Source organism: Hemitrygon akajei, chromosome 4, assembly GCF_048418815.1.
Source record: "Hemitrygon akajei chromosome 4, sHemAka1.3, whole genome shotgun sequence".
NCBI classification, from domain to species: domain Eukaryota; kingdom Metazoa; phylum Chordata; class Chondrichthyes; order Myliobatiformes; family Dasyatidae; genus Hemitrygon; species Hemitrygon akajei.
This window is the reverse complement of record NC_133127.1, coordinates 159485183-159500629: the sequence shown is the minus strand read 5'-3', so window position 1 is coordinate 159500629 and position 15447 is coordinate 159485183. Positions and strand designations below refer to the sequence as shown.

The 15447-nt window shown below is 39.1% G+C and overlaps 1 protein-coding gene across 10 annotated transcripts in view; it reads left to right on the top strand.

The window, feature by feature from the left end:
• The window catches only part of atp8a2 (ATPase phospholipid transporting 8A2), a 461717-nt gene that overhangs the window by 324431 nt on the left and 121839 nt on the right, over positions 1 to 15447 (top strand). The gene's annotated exons all lie outside the window — the stretch shown is intronic.

Genomic DNA, 15447 nt, shown 5'->3' with positions numbered 1-15447 from the left:
TTTTCCATATCTACATCAAATCATGATTGATCTCTGTTGCAGATCAATTTATTTGCCTTATCTCCACAGTCTGCTGAACAGAAATCTATTTCTGAGGAAAACTTATTGACCTGGTTTAATTTTTGCCTGAGAAATTTCAACATTTTCTACTGTTATTTCATGATTCCTGTAGCATTTTGTTTATACTAAAGTCTTATCTATCTCAGTATTAAATATTCCAAGTGATGTGCACCCACAGTTTGTGTGCAGAGAGTTTCAGATCTTCAGTATCTTTTATTCTCAGCCAGCATCCATACAAATGCAGTGGCATCAGGCAATGGAAAAGCACTGGCCATGATAGATGTTCCTTAAGCAATGGCCATTGAAAAATTGTTATCCTTATGAATGAAGTTACAGCCTTTTTCAGCCAAACTTTTAACATAACTTAAACTGTGAAATGATGGGGGCAATGCAGAGTTTGTTTCCTCTGTTCATAACATTATTTTGGAAACATCTGTAAACTTGGTATGGTACTTAATGCTATTTCACCTAACGGATGTTTTTCTAATTGTTCTTGTTATAACAAAGCATATTAAAAGTAATTATATTTTAAGATCCTCCAGTCAACATTTACTTAAGTCTGGACTATTTCTCTGGTTTAAGTGATCACTTTTTAAAAAAAAAAATCTTTTTAACCTTTTCGAATAATAGAGTTATCCAGCACGAAAATAGGTCCTTCATCCCAACTCATCCATGCCAACCAAGTTGTCTACTTGATTTAGTCCCATTTCCCTGCATTTAGTCCATATCTCTCTAAACCTTTCCTATCTAAAATATGAAATAGCACCCTTCTCTGCCTTCAGTCGGGCCTCGGTTTATACTCTCAGTAGATGTTATGATCTATGGAAACTGCACTCTGCCTTAGCAGAACTCACATAGACTTCTATTACCTGGATCTCAAGTTCTGACTCTGCTCATTGTAATTTCAAGTAGGCAATTCCAGCCAACCACCTAACTAGTTGTGGTATTGGGTAGGATTTGTTTACTCATACAGCAAATGTAACAAGAAACTTTGGTTAAGCATTTCTAAAAGTAAAACGTTATTAAAATTTTACAATGAAATTACCCTTGTATTGCTGTGTCTTCTGTTTGATGAAAGCTGTGCTCTGTGCTGAGCAACTGTGGAGAGTGAAAACAGTTTATGTTTCAAACCCATGACCCCTCAGCAGATGAATCAACATCTCTTTGATTGGCCTGAAATGTTAATTTTAGTTTTTGACTTCACTGATTGGGATTTTGTTTTTATTCATGTTATCAAATTCTTATTGAGTATTTTCAAATTTTCAAAAACTCTTTATGACATTTAATTCAAAATGAGTTGTTATCCTAAAAAGTAGTTGCAAAAATACCAAAAAAACTAAATTCATATAGTTTCAAGTTGGGATAATTGATAAGCATTCATTTTTTTGCACCCAATTGGGGAATGCATTACTGAAATAAATTACCAGAAAATACCAATGAAACCAGATGTATTAATGGGTTCATTACAAAACCATGTGTTGCTTTGAAGGCAAAAAGGATTCCAAAATGAAAACAGATAGAAATGGGGAAGAAAAATGGTTTGTTAATCTGACAATTGTTTTAAAAACAAGTTTGCTGTACTATTCTTCCTTTTCATCAGATGTTTGCTTTCACTCTGTTCCTGCGGAATGGAAGATGCCTGAGTGTGAATTCTTTTAATGTAGGTTGTTATGATACAATGGCTGCTGCACAGACTGGATAATGAGGGGTTCAGTGGCAAGGAGATCCAAGGTGACTGTAGACAGGTTCTGCTGCAAAGTCTTAGCATCCATGTACTGTCTATTGGGGCACACAAATGCATTCTGGTCATCTACATACTGAAACGAGCACAGTCTTATCCAAACCTACAGTTCATTCTCTACCTTCTACCCTGTATAACACCCACCCCAACCTTGATCTCCACTCAGCCACCATGCCTCTCTCCCCTAAGTTCAACTCTACCTGGGCTCTCTCCTAGATTCCATCTAGTTTAGGTACAGCAGCATGTACCATTCAACTGATGATGTCTCAGAATGTCTGTATGTACAGAGTTTTTGTAGATTTCAATGCAAGTTTTACATCAAGCCAAAACTAAATTATATTTCTTTTGATTTCTTTTGTTACTGGCAATGCTAAAACCTGCAGTTGGCATTGATGCTCTAGGTAGAAATTCATAGCCTAGCTGGAAGTAATAGTTGGAGATTTCTTCATTTCATCCACTAGGATTACTTCATATTGATTTTAATTGTAAGGCCAATGTGAATGAGATTCTGTGAATACTTGAATCAGGTAGAGCCGCATTTTTGCACTGCATATTTAGAAAATCAGTGCATGCCCCTGTAGTTTTTGCTGGAAGTAAAGTGTATCCCAAAGTTACTGAAACTCACTGTCTTGCTTCTTTCATTCTTTCTCTTACACCTTCTCACTCTCTCACACGTACATACACACACGCGTCCTAACAGACATTGAATCTTTTGAGAAAATTATTCTAGTGTCCCATTCTTCTAACCTATAGAAACCCAGAGAAATGTAAATTTATTCTGAAAGGAATTTCAATAGCCCACAGTTTCTTCTGCTTAGAATCAACTGTTCCAACTTTTGCACAGGAGTATTTAAAAAAATATTTGTTTTGGCATGGATTAACTGCAGACTATAAATCACTTGCACACATTGCACAGTATGATAACTTGCTTTTTATTTTACTTAAGATATTAATGCTTTATTTGTTAAGTTGAATTAGATTTGCATCCATCCTCTGAGCTTTTGAGTATTGTGACATCAATGTGTTTTCTTAATCTTTCAAGTCACTACATGCTTTTAAATGTCATTCCTAATTCTTAAATTTGCACTTCTGATGACCCTGTGAGCAATCCAAGCCAGAGCTTTGCTTTCTGACCGGTGCTGGGTTGACTGATGTGAGCTGAAGTGACAGTTAATTAGCTACAACTGCCCTCAACTCCAGGAGGTGAGGGAATAATCATTAGAATTCCAGCTATTCTGAGACCTGACTGGGATGTGGATTTAGGATGGCAGCAGTATTGGGGCTTGGCTCTGATCAGTATTCAGCCTAAATTTACACTAGAGGTAATACTATGGACTGGAAGTTGCCACACAGAATTATAAGAGCTTTCAGGGAATCTTTCATAGAAATCCATTTTTGGTTATTATTTCTTCCAAGTGCCTAAAACATCATATTGTAGCGGTGTGCTACACGCAGCGCTAAAATAACGACACGGAGTCGGTAAACTGCCGTTAAAGAAGATTTTATTCGAACTTCACGGCCTCGCTTTAAAGCCTCCCTGATCCCGCCCTCCCCGGGCACGAATGCTGTAGGGGGCACATATTCACAGTCCTGTCCCGCGCGCGTATGCTGTAGGGGGCACGTATTCACAGTCCCGCGCAGGCTTTTCCCTTTGTTGGTGAAGCAGACCTGGCCTTTATGCCGGCACGCTGGCTATTTGTGAGCCGGTTCGAGTGCACTAGGAAGTGGGTCGCCACAATAGACATGTTTTTATTGGTGATACAATATCTCTAGAAGCTAGGCAGTATTGAACAGTTACATAGGCTGATTGTATTATAAAAAACTCCACCATGGCCGATCCCAGCCCGACTGCGAAAGGAAGAAGATTGGGCATGGAATGAGCATCGCCATCCGATAAAAACCCAAAGCTACAGAAATGCCAACAGAAGCTCCAAATATCTCACCCCTGGGAGAGGAAAGATCTTCGAAGATGGGCTACTTCTGGGGACAATTTGAAGACTGGCCCAAGACAGAGGACTCTGGCAAGCTGCTGTTGGCAGCCTATGCCCCAGTAGGGGTGATGGGCTTAAGAAGTAAAAGAATATTGTGTTACAAATGAGTGGCACCTACATCCACAGTGACGAAGTGCTTTGAGAGGCTAATGTTGAAGCATATCAGCTCTTGACTGAGTGGCAACTTGGATCACCTCTAATTCACCTACTGAAGCAACAGGTCTATAGCAGATTGAATTGGATTAACTTTATTTCTTGCATCCTCCACATACATGAGGAGTAAAAATCTTTGCTACATCTCTATCTAAATGTGCCATGTGCAATCATAGTAGTTTATAATAATTTATAATAAAAAGAACAGTAAATGTAATATAGAGTACACTCAAATCAGCGTGAGTTAATCAGTCTGATGGCCTGGTGGAAGAAGCTGTCCTGGAACCTGTTGGTCCTGGCTTTTATGCTGCGGTACCATTTCCTGGATGGTAACAGCTGGAATAGATTATGGTTGGCATGACTTGGGTCCCCAATGATCCCACGTGCCCTTTTTACACATCTGTCCTTGTAAATGTCCTGAAGCATGGGAAGTTCACAACTACAGATGCGCTGGGCTGTCTGCACCACTCTCTGCAGAGTCCTGCAATTAAGGGAGGTACAGTTCCCATACCAGGCAGTGATACAGCCAGTCAGGATGCTCTCAGTTGTGCCCCTGTAGAAAGTTCTTACGATTTGGGGGCCCATACCAAGCTTCCTCAACCATCTGAGGTGAAAGAGGTGCTGTTGTGCCTTTTTTTTTAGCACACAACTGGTGTTAACAGACCACGTGAGGTCCTCAGTGATGTGGATGCTGAGGAACTTGAAGCCATTTACCCTCTTGGCCCCAGATCCATTGATGTCAATAGGGGTTAGCCTGTCTCCATTCCTCCTGTAATCCACAATCAACTCCTTTGTTTTTGCAACATTGAGGGAGAGGTTGCTTTCTTGACACCACTGTGTCAGGGTGATAACTCCTTCCCTGTAGGCCACCTCATTATTGTTTGAGATTAGGCCAATCAATGTAGTGCCGTCGGCAAATTTACTTAGCAGATTGGAGTTGTGGGTGGTGATACAGTCATGGGTATACAAAGAGTAAAGGAGGGGTCTTGGTACACAGCCCTGAGGGGCTCCTGTATTGAGAGTCAGAGAGCTGGCAGTGAGGGAGCCCACTCTTAACACCTGTGGGTGATCTGACAGGAAGTCCAGGATCCAGCTGCACAAAGCAGGATCAAGGCTGAGGTCTTTGAGCTTTTTGTTGAGTCTGAATGGAATTATGGTATGAATGCTGAACTGTAGTCCAAGAACAGCATTCTCACATGTATCCCTCTTCTCCAGATGTGTAAGGACGGTGTGTAGAGCTGTGGCTACTGCATCATCTGTTGATCAGTTGTGTCGGTAGATGAATTGTAGAGGGTCCAGTGTGGGTGGTAGCATACTGCAGATGTAGTCCTTGACCAGCCTCTCAAAGCATTTGCTTATTATTGAGGTGAGTGTGACAGGACGCCAAGCATGTTACCTTGGTCTTTTTTGGTACAGGGACAATAGTGGATGTTTTGAAGCAGGAAGGCATTGTAGGCTGGGAGAGGAAGAGATCAAAAAAGTCTGTGAACACTCCTGCCAGTTGTACTGTGCACAACCTAAGTACTCGCCCTGGGATGCTGTCCGGTCCTGCAGCCTTGCGACTGTCCACTCGTTGGAAACACCTGCATACCTCAGCCTCAGACATGACCAGGTCACAGGTTGTAGTGGTGGCTTTCCTCAGATGCTCAGAGTTAGCGACATCGAACTGAGCGTAAAAGTGACTGAGCTCATCTGGGAGCGAGGCCACAGTGTTGGCGGCACCACAACATTTGGCTTTGAGGTCTGTGAGGGTATGCAGCCCTCACCACAAGTCACATGGCTATTCATTATGAATCTTGACTCAATCTGTTGTCCATCTTTTATCTACCCTCTAAACCCACTAAACCTGAAGTACAATGTTTGATCTTGCATCTTCACGTGCATTTCCTTTCCATTGTCCAATCTTGTTACAATGTGTTAAATATAAGAATCAAATAATCTGTTCTGTGAAAGCTATAGAACTGAGGAGATGAATAGTTCTATTTATTCATTAACTGTTCTATTCAGAAAATGTTTTAAACACCTAATCCCTATGGAGTGTGGTAGAATTTAAAAGGTTTTGATGTGACTTGTTGTTTGCATTGTTCGATGTATTATAAAGTAACTCAACTGAATTTGTAATTATGACATTAGTATTAAAACTTTAACGGACTAAACGTGATGACAGGCCATTATGTAAATTAGTTATTTGGGAGTTGTTGCCATTGCTACTCTTGCTAATAAAGCATGGCAAAGATCTGTAAGTAATTTCACTATGAAATGAGGAAACTTCTATCTGAATTGATTTTGATTTGATATTATGTTTTTTTTCCTCAAAAGAATATTGTCGATTTCTCTTCGAAGCAGTTGCTGAAATGTAATGGCTACTTCTTATATTAATCTATCACTTTGTTTTGTATTAGTCTTTGTCAGTTCTCTGGCGTACTGTGCAACTAAACAGTAGGATCATTAGTCAGAAAAACTGATCCAAAAGTGACAAGTTCCTATTCTGAGCTTAAACTTATTTCCAGGCAACTAAGTACATTTAGTTATATTACCTACATTGAGTTATCTACTCAGTATCTGGCAGCAGGCTCTGAATCCTAATAAAAAGTAGTCAAGGAAAATAGAAGCTCCAGATTATTGTTGCTTAGTAGCTTAAAATTGCTAAAATTCTTCAGAATTGAAGGTGTTAAAGCTTACATTTTTATTTAGAAGGAATTGAACTCAACAACTGTCTACTGATTATGATAGGGATGGTAGTAGAGACAGTTTCATTTGAAGTATTTAAAAAGTAACTGAATAAATATCTTGAAAGAGGAGGGTATGATGTGAGGGGGAGATGAAGGATGGAAACTGGTTCTGTTGCTTTTTAATAACTTGAACTGACAAACTTCTGTGATTCGTTGAAACAATTGATTTAACATAAAATTCGAAAATGCTGGAAACGTTCAGCCAGTCTGGCAGCATCTGTGAAAAGGGAAACAGAGTGAATGTTTAAAGTTGAAGATCCTTTCTTGGATTTTTTTAGAACAGATTTTAATGCCTCGTAGATAACAGCACCCTGCTTCCGGCCACCATATGAAAGTCTATTGCTGAGTAATTGAAGCACCTGGTGATCTATACCACGTACAATCAAGCCCAGTAACATAATCTGAGGTATTAATGTCATTGTTGTCTCCGCTCACTGAACTTCCTGATTTAATGGTGTGTTTTGGGGCTGTCATTTCAGATTGTCTGGGTCGCTTAAAAGATATATATGCTTCAAAGTGGCTCTGAAGTGCAGACGGAACTGTGGTATATTCCTCCATTCGCTCAAAACTTAATATTAATCCCCATATTTGCCCAGGTTTTCAGATCAATAAAACCCAGTGCAAATCAGACTTATTTAACCTGAAGTATGAAAATTGGAAATGTATCCTAAATACTAGTTTTCTTTTGCCAGGTGTACTGTTTCTTTCCATGCTTTTTGTACTTAAGAACATAAAGGTTTAACAAAAGTAAATACATGGTAGAAATATCTGCTGATTGACCTTGTGTGAAAATCTTATCCATGATTTCTTTGCAAATACATGGTGTTTGGGTGTTCAAGGCATACTGTGGATGTTAAAATAGATGCTTTTAAGTAAAAAAAGAAAAATGCTGGGGCTGAACTGCAAGTGTTAAGGTTGCCTTGCCTTGAAGTATTACCTCCAGAACAGGACTAAGTTAATAAATAATAACATCAGGTATCTGGTGACTTCTGGACCCAACTGTTTGTGTTAGCTGTCAGTAATCAGAGCCTTTTTCAGATGCGAGATCCAGTCTTGAGTTTTTTTTAAATTAGATTAAAATAGTCATGACATCCTGTTACCTCAGTTAAGTTACAGATGCCACACTTGTAGTGTATACTTCACTTTGTCAACCAGCTACCAAATGACAATAAAATTAAAATTCTTGCATATTACCACTTCTTGCTGTGATTTATCTACCGTAGATTTCGCACTAAAGAGCGCACCTGATTAAAAGCCGCTGGCTCTAATTTTAGAAAGAAAATCAATTTTGTACTTGTACAAGCCGCACCGGATTTTAGGCCGCAGGTGTCCCACGTTGTAATATAAGATATTTACACAGAAAGATATTACACGTGAGGATTTTTTAACTTTTAATTAAATCCGTATGGTAACATAAACAAATACATATTGCAAATGCTTTTTTTCGAACCGTGCCTGTAACGCGGCTACTTTTAAATATACATACGTATCGGTAACACAAATTACGTTGCGTATACTTTTTTACTGAACAACATTCCAATATCTCCTAACGACTGGTAAAAAATATATATACTGCAGCCTACCAGTAAAAGTTATTGATCGCCTTTAACTTAAAAGCAGCGTTCGGTCGGGTCTAATGCCGCTCGCCCCCACCTTCCCGTTTATCGCAAACTGGTATTTCCCACAAGACGCGGCGAAACCAGGTGTGACGTCATAGCATCCCGCAATGTAGTACAGAAAACAAATATAGTTAAAACACTTCTAACTTTAACTAGAAATTACTAACAAATGAATTACTAAGCGAAAATATTATAAACTAAATAACTGCCATAAAGGCAGCACAATGCTTTTCTTCGAGTGTTTTCCATGTTGATGAGGGTGAGTACAAATGACTGATTTACAATAATTTAATTGTGAAAGTGCGCTTGATTTATCGTACAATTTCATTGGACCTCTGTGAACTACTCATCAATTTTATTGGTCTACTGTTACGAGGCAAAATGTTTTTGGCGGCATGAAAAAAAAACATGCATTAGCCGCACCGTAGTAAAGGCAGCAGTGTTCAAAGCTGTTCAAAATGTGGGGAAAAAGTAGCGGCTTATAATCCGACATCTACAGTAAATGCTTTTCCTATGTGACAAATCCAATTTGACCCGAAAATACAGGGGGTCAGCCACTTATTTGGGACAACTCTTAAAGAACGAAAACAAATCAAGAAGCTGATTTGTTAAGCTGAGATCCAAAGGAGTATCTGGAAAGCTGGTTAAATGGCTGCAGAGCTACCTTCATGGACGGACCATCAAAGTTGTTATCTCTGGTCAGGCTTTTGATTCTTCAGCCATCAATGCATCTGTACCACAGGGTTCAATACTTGGGCCACTTCTGTTTTCCATCTTTATTGACGACTTGGTTGATGCATGCAGTAAAGAGCTATACCTGTTCGCTGATGACTCCACACTATTTGCACCAATTAGAGCCGGAGAGAGTAATACAGTGACAGCAGGCCTGAATAGGGATCTTGACAGGATGAAAGCCTGGGCAGGCGACTGGAATGTCACCTTTGAGCCTACTAAGTGCTAATGTCTAGGAAGACCATCCATCTAACCCTGACCTGTATTTTGGGAACTGCAAACTGGATTGAGAAGGAGCTAGTAATCCTTGGTGTTAATATTGACAGCAACTTGGTGTGGGATAAACACCTTTCCACTGTTTCAAACAAGGCTGGACAAAGGCTTGGAGCTCTGTGGGAAGTAGCATCCAAACTAGACAAAGAGGGCAGATCCACAGTTTACAAAGCCCAGGTACAAAGTATCATGGAGTTTGCCTGTTTATCATGCATGAGTGCCTCACAGAGTGTCCTCAGCCAGCTTGATTCCATTCAAAGAAAGGCTCTCAGGATTATAGGTGTAGATGAAGCCACAGCTCGTGAGAAGCTAGCCATCAGTAGCTTACACTGCAGATGACAGGTTGCTGCAGCTATTGGGCTATACAAAATGCACACCAGCCACAGCCCTGCAGACCTTCGCGCCATGCTGCCTTCATCTTATGAGACGGCGCACCACACGATCAAGTTTATCTATGCCTGTTCATGCTGTTTCTATGCCTGATGTGAGAACCTACGCACTGGATAGAAGCTTCCTTCACTGTGCTATCAGAATTTGGAACAGCCTTCCAGATGCTGTGGTTGGAAACATCTGCGACGATGGGGTCCAAGCCTTCAAGAGTCGAGTGCACGAACACCTATCATCTCTGGGAGGGAAGTCACATGTCTCTTCATAAGCTATCATGGAGGGGACCAGGATGGCAATGCTTGGTTGTTGGCAGGTAGGGTTAATACCTGACTTTCAAGAGCACTTGTGAGTTATGTTCTGGCTGGACTTAGTCCTTAAACTGCTGGAAAGATCAGGTGCTGTTTTCTCCCGGTAGGGATTAGTTTTTAGTTCCAAATACTCCTCTCACGTTTGTCACTCTGTAACCTTATCCTTCAATCTCCCTGAATTATGGAGGACAGCGTGTGTATAAATGTCTCTCTCCAGCAGACTTCTTCATCATGACTCCAGTATTTCTACTATTTTTTAATGTTTCTTAATTGTACATATGTTTTTTTATGTTCTATTGCTGAGCAGCAGTGAACCATCTGATTGGCCTATCAGAGTTCTCTTTGGGAACTAGTTGACTTGATCAGCATTTCTGATCTGGATGTTGTTCACGATTGCACTTAATTTAAAAAAAGAAAAAGCTGGCATTTACTTGGATAATTTGGGGCACTAAGCGACTTAATTGGGGTAGGAAACTATTGATGAACAGTTTCTAACTAGCGTCCTTGTCATGCATGTCATGTGGCCATGAGGCACTACACTTGTTTGAAGTGAACAGTTTTTAAATAGCATTAGTTGCATTTGTGATTGACTGATAATTGTCGGTAAGACACTTAAGAACTGTTTTGTCAGTTTCAAGCATCATTCGGGCTTGGAGATGCCAGAATGGCCCAGGAATGACAATGAAATGCTTTCACTGCTTCACATTAGGAACTATAAAGAATTTGATGGCGTTGACAATAATCGAATGTTGCAATGGAAATGAAGATTTGGAGGATGCAATCATCAAAAGCATTGTTTGAAGGCAGTCCAGTGTCTGCACTGATTTTGTTTGTTTACAGTCAATCAAAAGAACACAGCAGCATACACTGGATTACTTCCTCCATTAATAACTCCGAGGAACTAATACACGGTTTTGTAGTACTGTAGTAGTTTAGTTGGTGTTCTAAGTTATTCTGTATTTCATTTAAATACGTAATCACATTTCCCTGTTACTCCCAGCCATCTGATATTCTCATGTAGAAAACACATTCCAGAATATTTAGTCTGCTCATCATGCTGATCTTGGCTTTTCACTGAATTCTGATCAGTTTGGAGCCTCAAGCTGCAGAGCCAATGAGTGTAGAAAATGCATCATAGTTAACTTTCTTCCACTAATCTTATTTTCTCTTTATGTTTCCAGTTATTTGATTAAATGTGCCTTGGAAGTGCAGTGAAATGAAATATTCTAAGCTAAAGGTGGTTGGCAATCCTTTATCTGTGGCCTCTCTGAGGCTGGTATCGCTGGAATTGATATTCTGGTCAAGATCAATGAGCATAGCTTGGTGGGACACATCATCCACATACATGACACCAGACTTCTAAACCACACACTGCTACAAGCTTGAGGTTAAGAAGCTTTAGAATATTCTTAATTTCCTTGGAGAATGTTTTACCATTGTAAGCAAGTCATTAGAATTGCTGCTTAAAATAGAGGAAAGGCATTGAGCTGGTGCTGATGGCTATGAGAAATAGCAAAAGGAGCACACAGTGTTTCAAGCAGCCTTCATCCTGTCCATCATGGCATGGTCTGTGGATCCTTCAACTACCTTGGAACCCACAGAACTGTAATCATAGAAGATCATACTCAATAAAGGACTGTCTAAGATGGGAGTTCCAAAACTTTTTTATGCCATCGACACCCCTACCATTAATTGAGAGTCCATGGACCCCAGGTTGGGTACCGTTTGTCTTAAGACAAAGATGTAGAAGTATAAAATCCGCATGCTTCTGCTTTTCACCAGAGGAGATTTATGGAAAGGTGGCCAAGCCAGTTTTCCATGTGAATATTCTAATTCTCATCTTGATCCTTATTTAACTACAGCTTAAATTTAATCCAGTGCGATGAAACTTCTGGGCCTCAGTATATCTGGCAAATAAAGGGGGGCAATAATTATTGCTTCCAGAAGTATTTTTCTTTCCACTTCCTTGATAATCCACAGCAGATTTTCACCTCCTACCTCCATGTGATCACATGTTTTGGAACCTTCTCATGTTCTCCACACTTTGTTCTTTCTACTCCCAAAGGCTGTGAAGCCTGAATCATTGGCAGTTTTAAAGAACAAGAAGGTAAATTTTTGAAAGATCAGGGAATTGAAGGCTGTGGGGAACTGGCACAGAAGATGAGTTGAAACTTGACGTACATTAACCATGATCATATTAACTGGCGGGGCAGGCTTGAGAGACTGAGTTACTTACAAAACTGTGCAAAAGTCTTAGGAAGGCAAGATTTTTTATATGGTTTTAGATGGTTCCAGAACCCTGATCTCAACATCATCAAGATTGTCTGGGATTTCCTGTAGAGACAGAACCAAGTGAGACTGCCAGTATCTGCAGAAGAACTGTAGCAAGTTTTCCAAGATGCTTGGAGCAACCCATCAACTAATTTTCTTACAAAACTGCACAACAATGTACCTAAAAGAATTCATATGGTTTTAAAGGCAAAGGGCGGATACACCAAATATTGATTTGATTTAATATTTTATTGTTTACTGCTCTTTGTAGTAATTTTTTGATATTTAGAAAATTCATTTTATTATTTTTGCAAGCATTTTCACTTTACAGATTTTTTTTATGTGTGCCTAAGAATTTTGCACAGCACCATATTCTGCTCATTTTTATCATTTCCTGTCACCTTTAGTTTTTCCTAACCTCAGCTTTCAGTTTTCTTCAGCCTGTATTCTTTGCTCCCAGTCTTCATTCACAATAGTTTCCAATGTCCCTTGGATATAGGTATCAATCACTGATCTTTCCGGTGCTTCTCGCCTTTCTCTCTGGTTCCTAATCGTATTCTGGTGCTGACGCTAAATCTGCCCAACAGCAAGCTAGCCTGAAGCATTTCCCTCTGGCCAGCTGCTGTTGCAGTTTTAAAGGCAAAGGGTGGTCACTCCAAATATTGATTTGATTTAGTATTTTACTATTTACTGCTCTTTCTATTTTTCTTTTGATATTTAGAAACTTTTCAGTGGTTAGAAACAGAAACAAAGAACTGACAGACACTTGTTCTTCCAGATAAACCAACTACAAAATCACCATTCCCCCCTCCAACCCCACTGATGAGATAAATATGACTAAGTTATTTTTGCCTTTAATTCAGATCACTAACATCTGAAGTTCAGTATTAGAATTGTTTTTTTTTGTCTCTTTCTCTAAGCATTTTAATTCTTTTTTGGCAAAATTAATAAGACTTTTTAACATTGTCAGTACAGTTAACCTTGTGCTAATGCTCTTTAAATATCTGCCCTGCCATTGATGTTGGCTACCTTTCCAATGTTGTCAGCCAAATGATTCACTACAATGAGTGGGTTGTCCACTGAAAGCAATTTGAATAGTCACTGAACTTCAGATAAATGAGGGAAGATATTATTGGGAAAGATATTAAGATTCTAAGAAGGTTTGATAGGATTGATGCTGAGAGACTGATTATTTTTAAATTTGGATTGTCAAGCTGAGGGATATATTCTCTAGAAAGGCAATTTATGATGGAGATTATGAGGAAAAATATCTTGCAGAGATTTTTCAAATGCTTGGCTTTCTCTGCCACAGGGGATTCAGATATTGAGTCTTTAAAAACTGTGCTGCATAGATTTTTAGACACTAAGGAATTGATGGGTACGGAGATTGGCCATGAATATGACCGTGATTCACATGATAAGCCTCAATCTTATTGATTGGCAGAGCAGGCTCAAAGAACCAGGTGGTTGCCTCTTGATTCTTTTTCTTGTGCTCTAATCTCATTATTAACAATGTAAAGTCTCATTGTTCACATTTGAAATTGGCAGTTTGCTTAGACTCTTAGTGAACTTACAGGTTTTCAAGGTTAACAACTAAACCTTAAGGAGACATTAAAACAAGTACACTTGTTCTTATATACTGCTGATCATTAATAAGTTGCTGCAATAGTGTCCTGCTTAGATTTGGGCACTTGGAGCTACAGTATGTTTTGAAGAATAATAGCCTTCTGCCAACTATAGTGACACCCCTTGTGTTTGTTTTGTAAAATGTGGAGTTTTAAGTGTTTCATAGTTTCTATACATTTTTGTAGACTTGATATTTTCATTATTTGAGCATTTCACTGACATTTAGAAACATTGACAAATGCCTAGAATAGGGACATGGCTTTGCTTGCTATCTAGGTTTTCATTTGTTTCCTGGGCAGGGCTTGCCCAAGCTTAAAGTCTACATGATGGTGTCATATCACGGGAAAAATCCAATCAGTCTATGGAGTCTTGCTGTAACAGATGAAGCTGCCTTCATACAGGGCTTGGACTAGGTCTGACCTATTGCACGGCACAATGCAGGGTGCCAGCAAGTCATGAATGCCAACAAATTTTGAGCCATTGATGGATGTAATATAAGGTTCAAGATCCAGGGGTTATAGGAAATTACTTGGAGTCCGTAATTCTCTTTAAGCTTGTGTTCACTTTATGCTTTTATCCATAGTGCTAGTTTTAAGTTTTGAAAAATGTTGTTTACATTGGGATAAAAAGGGATAATAGTTCATTCTCCAGCCTAAATGTTGCTCCTTTGTGTGCCATCGATATCTTGTAATAATTGTTTTTTGCGAAGAGGATTTTGCAGTTATTTTACATTTTGAAATCTAATATTAAGACGCCTTTTGTATATATGAAATGTGCATAGTACTGCATGCTGTTTAGATAGCGCTTTTACTGCGATAAATTAATGATGCTGTCTTGCATTATGCATGACCACAGGGTACTAAAAAATTATAATCCGGTTTGTACATAACTAGATTTTTCCATTTGCTTTTGCTCTCACAGGTCACAAAATGCTGCTTTGAATAATAGTTTCAGTGCTACCTCTGCTCCCAGTGCTTCTCACCCTGAGTCAGTAGCACATATTTTCAATCTGAAGCTTCAGTCTCTCTTAGTCACTGGCCCCTGAGCCAATTATAATTGCACTCCGCCTGCATAGATATTTCTAAAGTGCTATAAGAATAGAGATAAATAGTTCTTACTCTCCAGCATTAATACTCCCGTGGTGCCAGTTTGAAGATATAGCACTATTTTTTCTTGCTGTGTATATTAACTACACTGTCAAAAAAGGTGTATATTCATGCCTATAGGCACAAAATCCTAAGAAATTGCAAATGAATAGTCATTGCGTAATTTGCAAGAAATGGAGGTAATGCTTATGACCAAGAATAGCCAAATATTTCTTTTCCAAGATTTGGCTGAGTCCATCTGAATTAATAGATTTAAATCTGTATCTTTCTTGGTACTAATGCCCTTTCCACAAAGTTTAAAGTTAAGTGGTCATTTGGTTATTTGTCTAGAATAGTTAACATTTATGTTTTTGTGAAAACATATTCTGCAAATCAAGTACATCTGATATATTTTGATCCGATTTATACAGGCATTGTGTCCTATGTTTGTACAAAACAGGGAAAACTA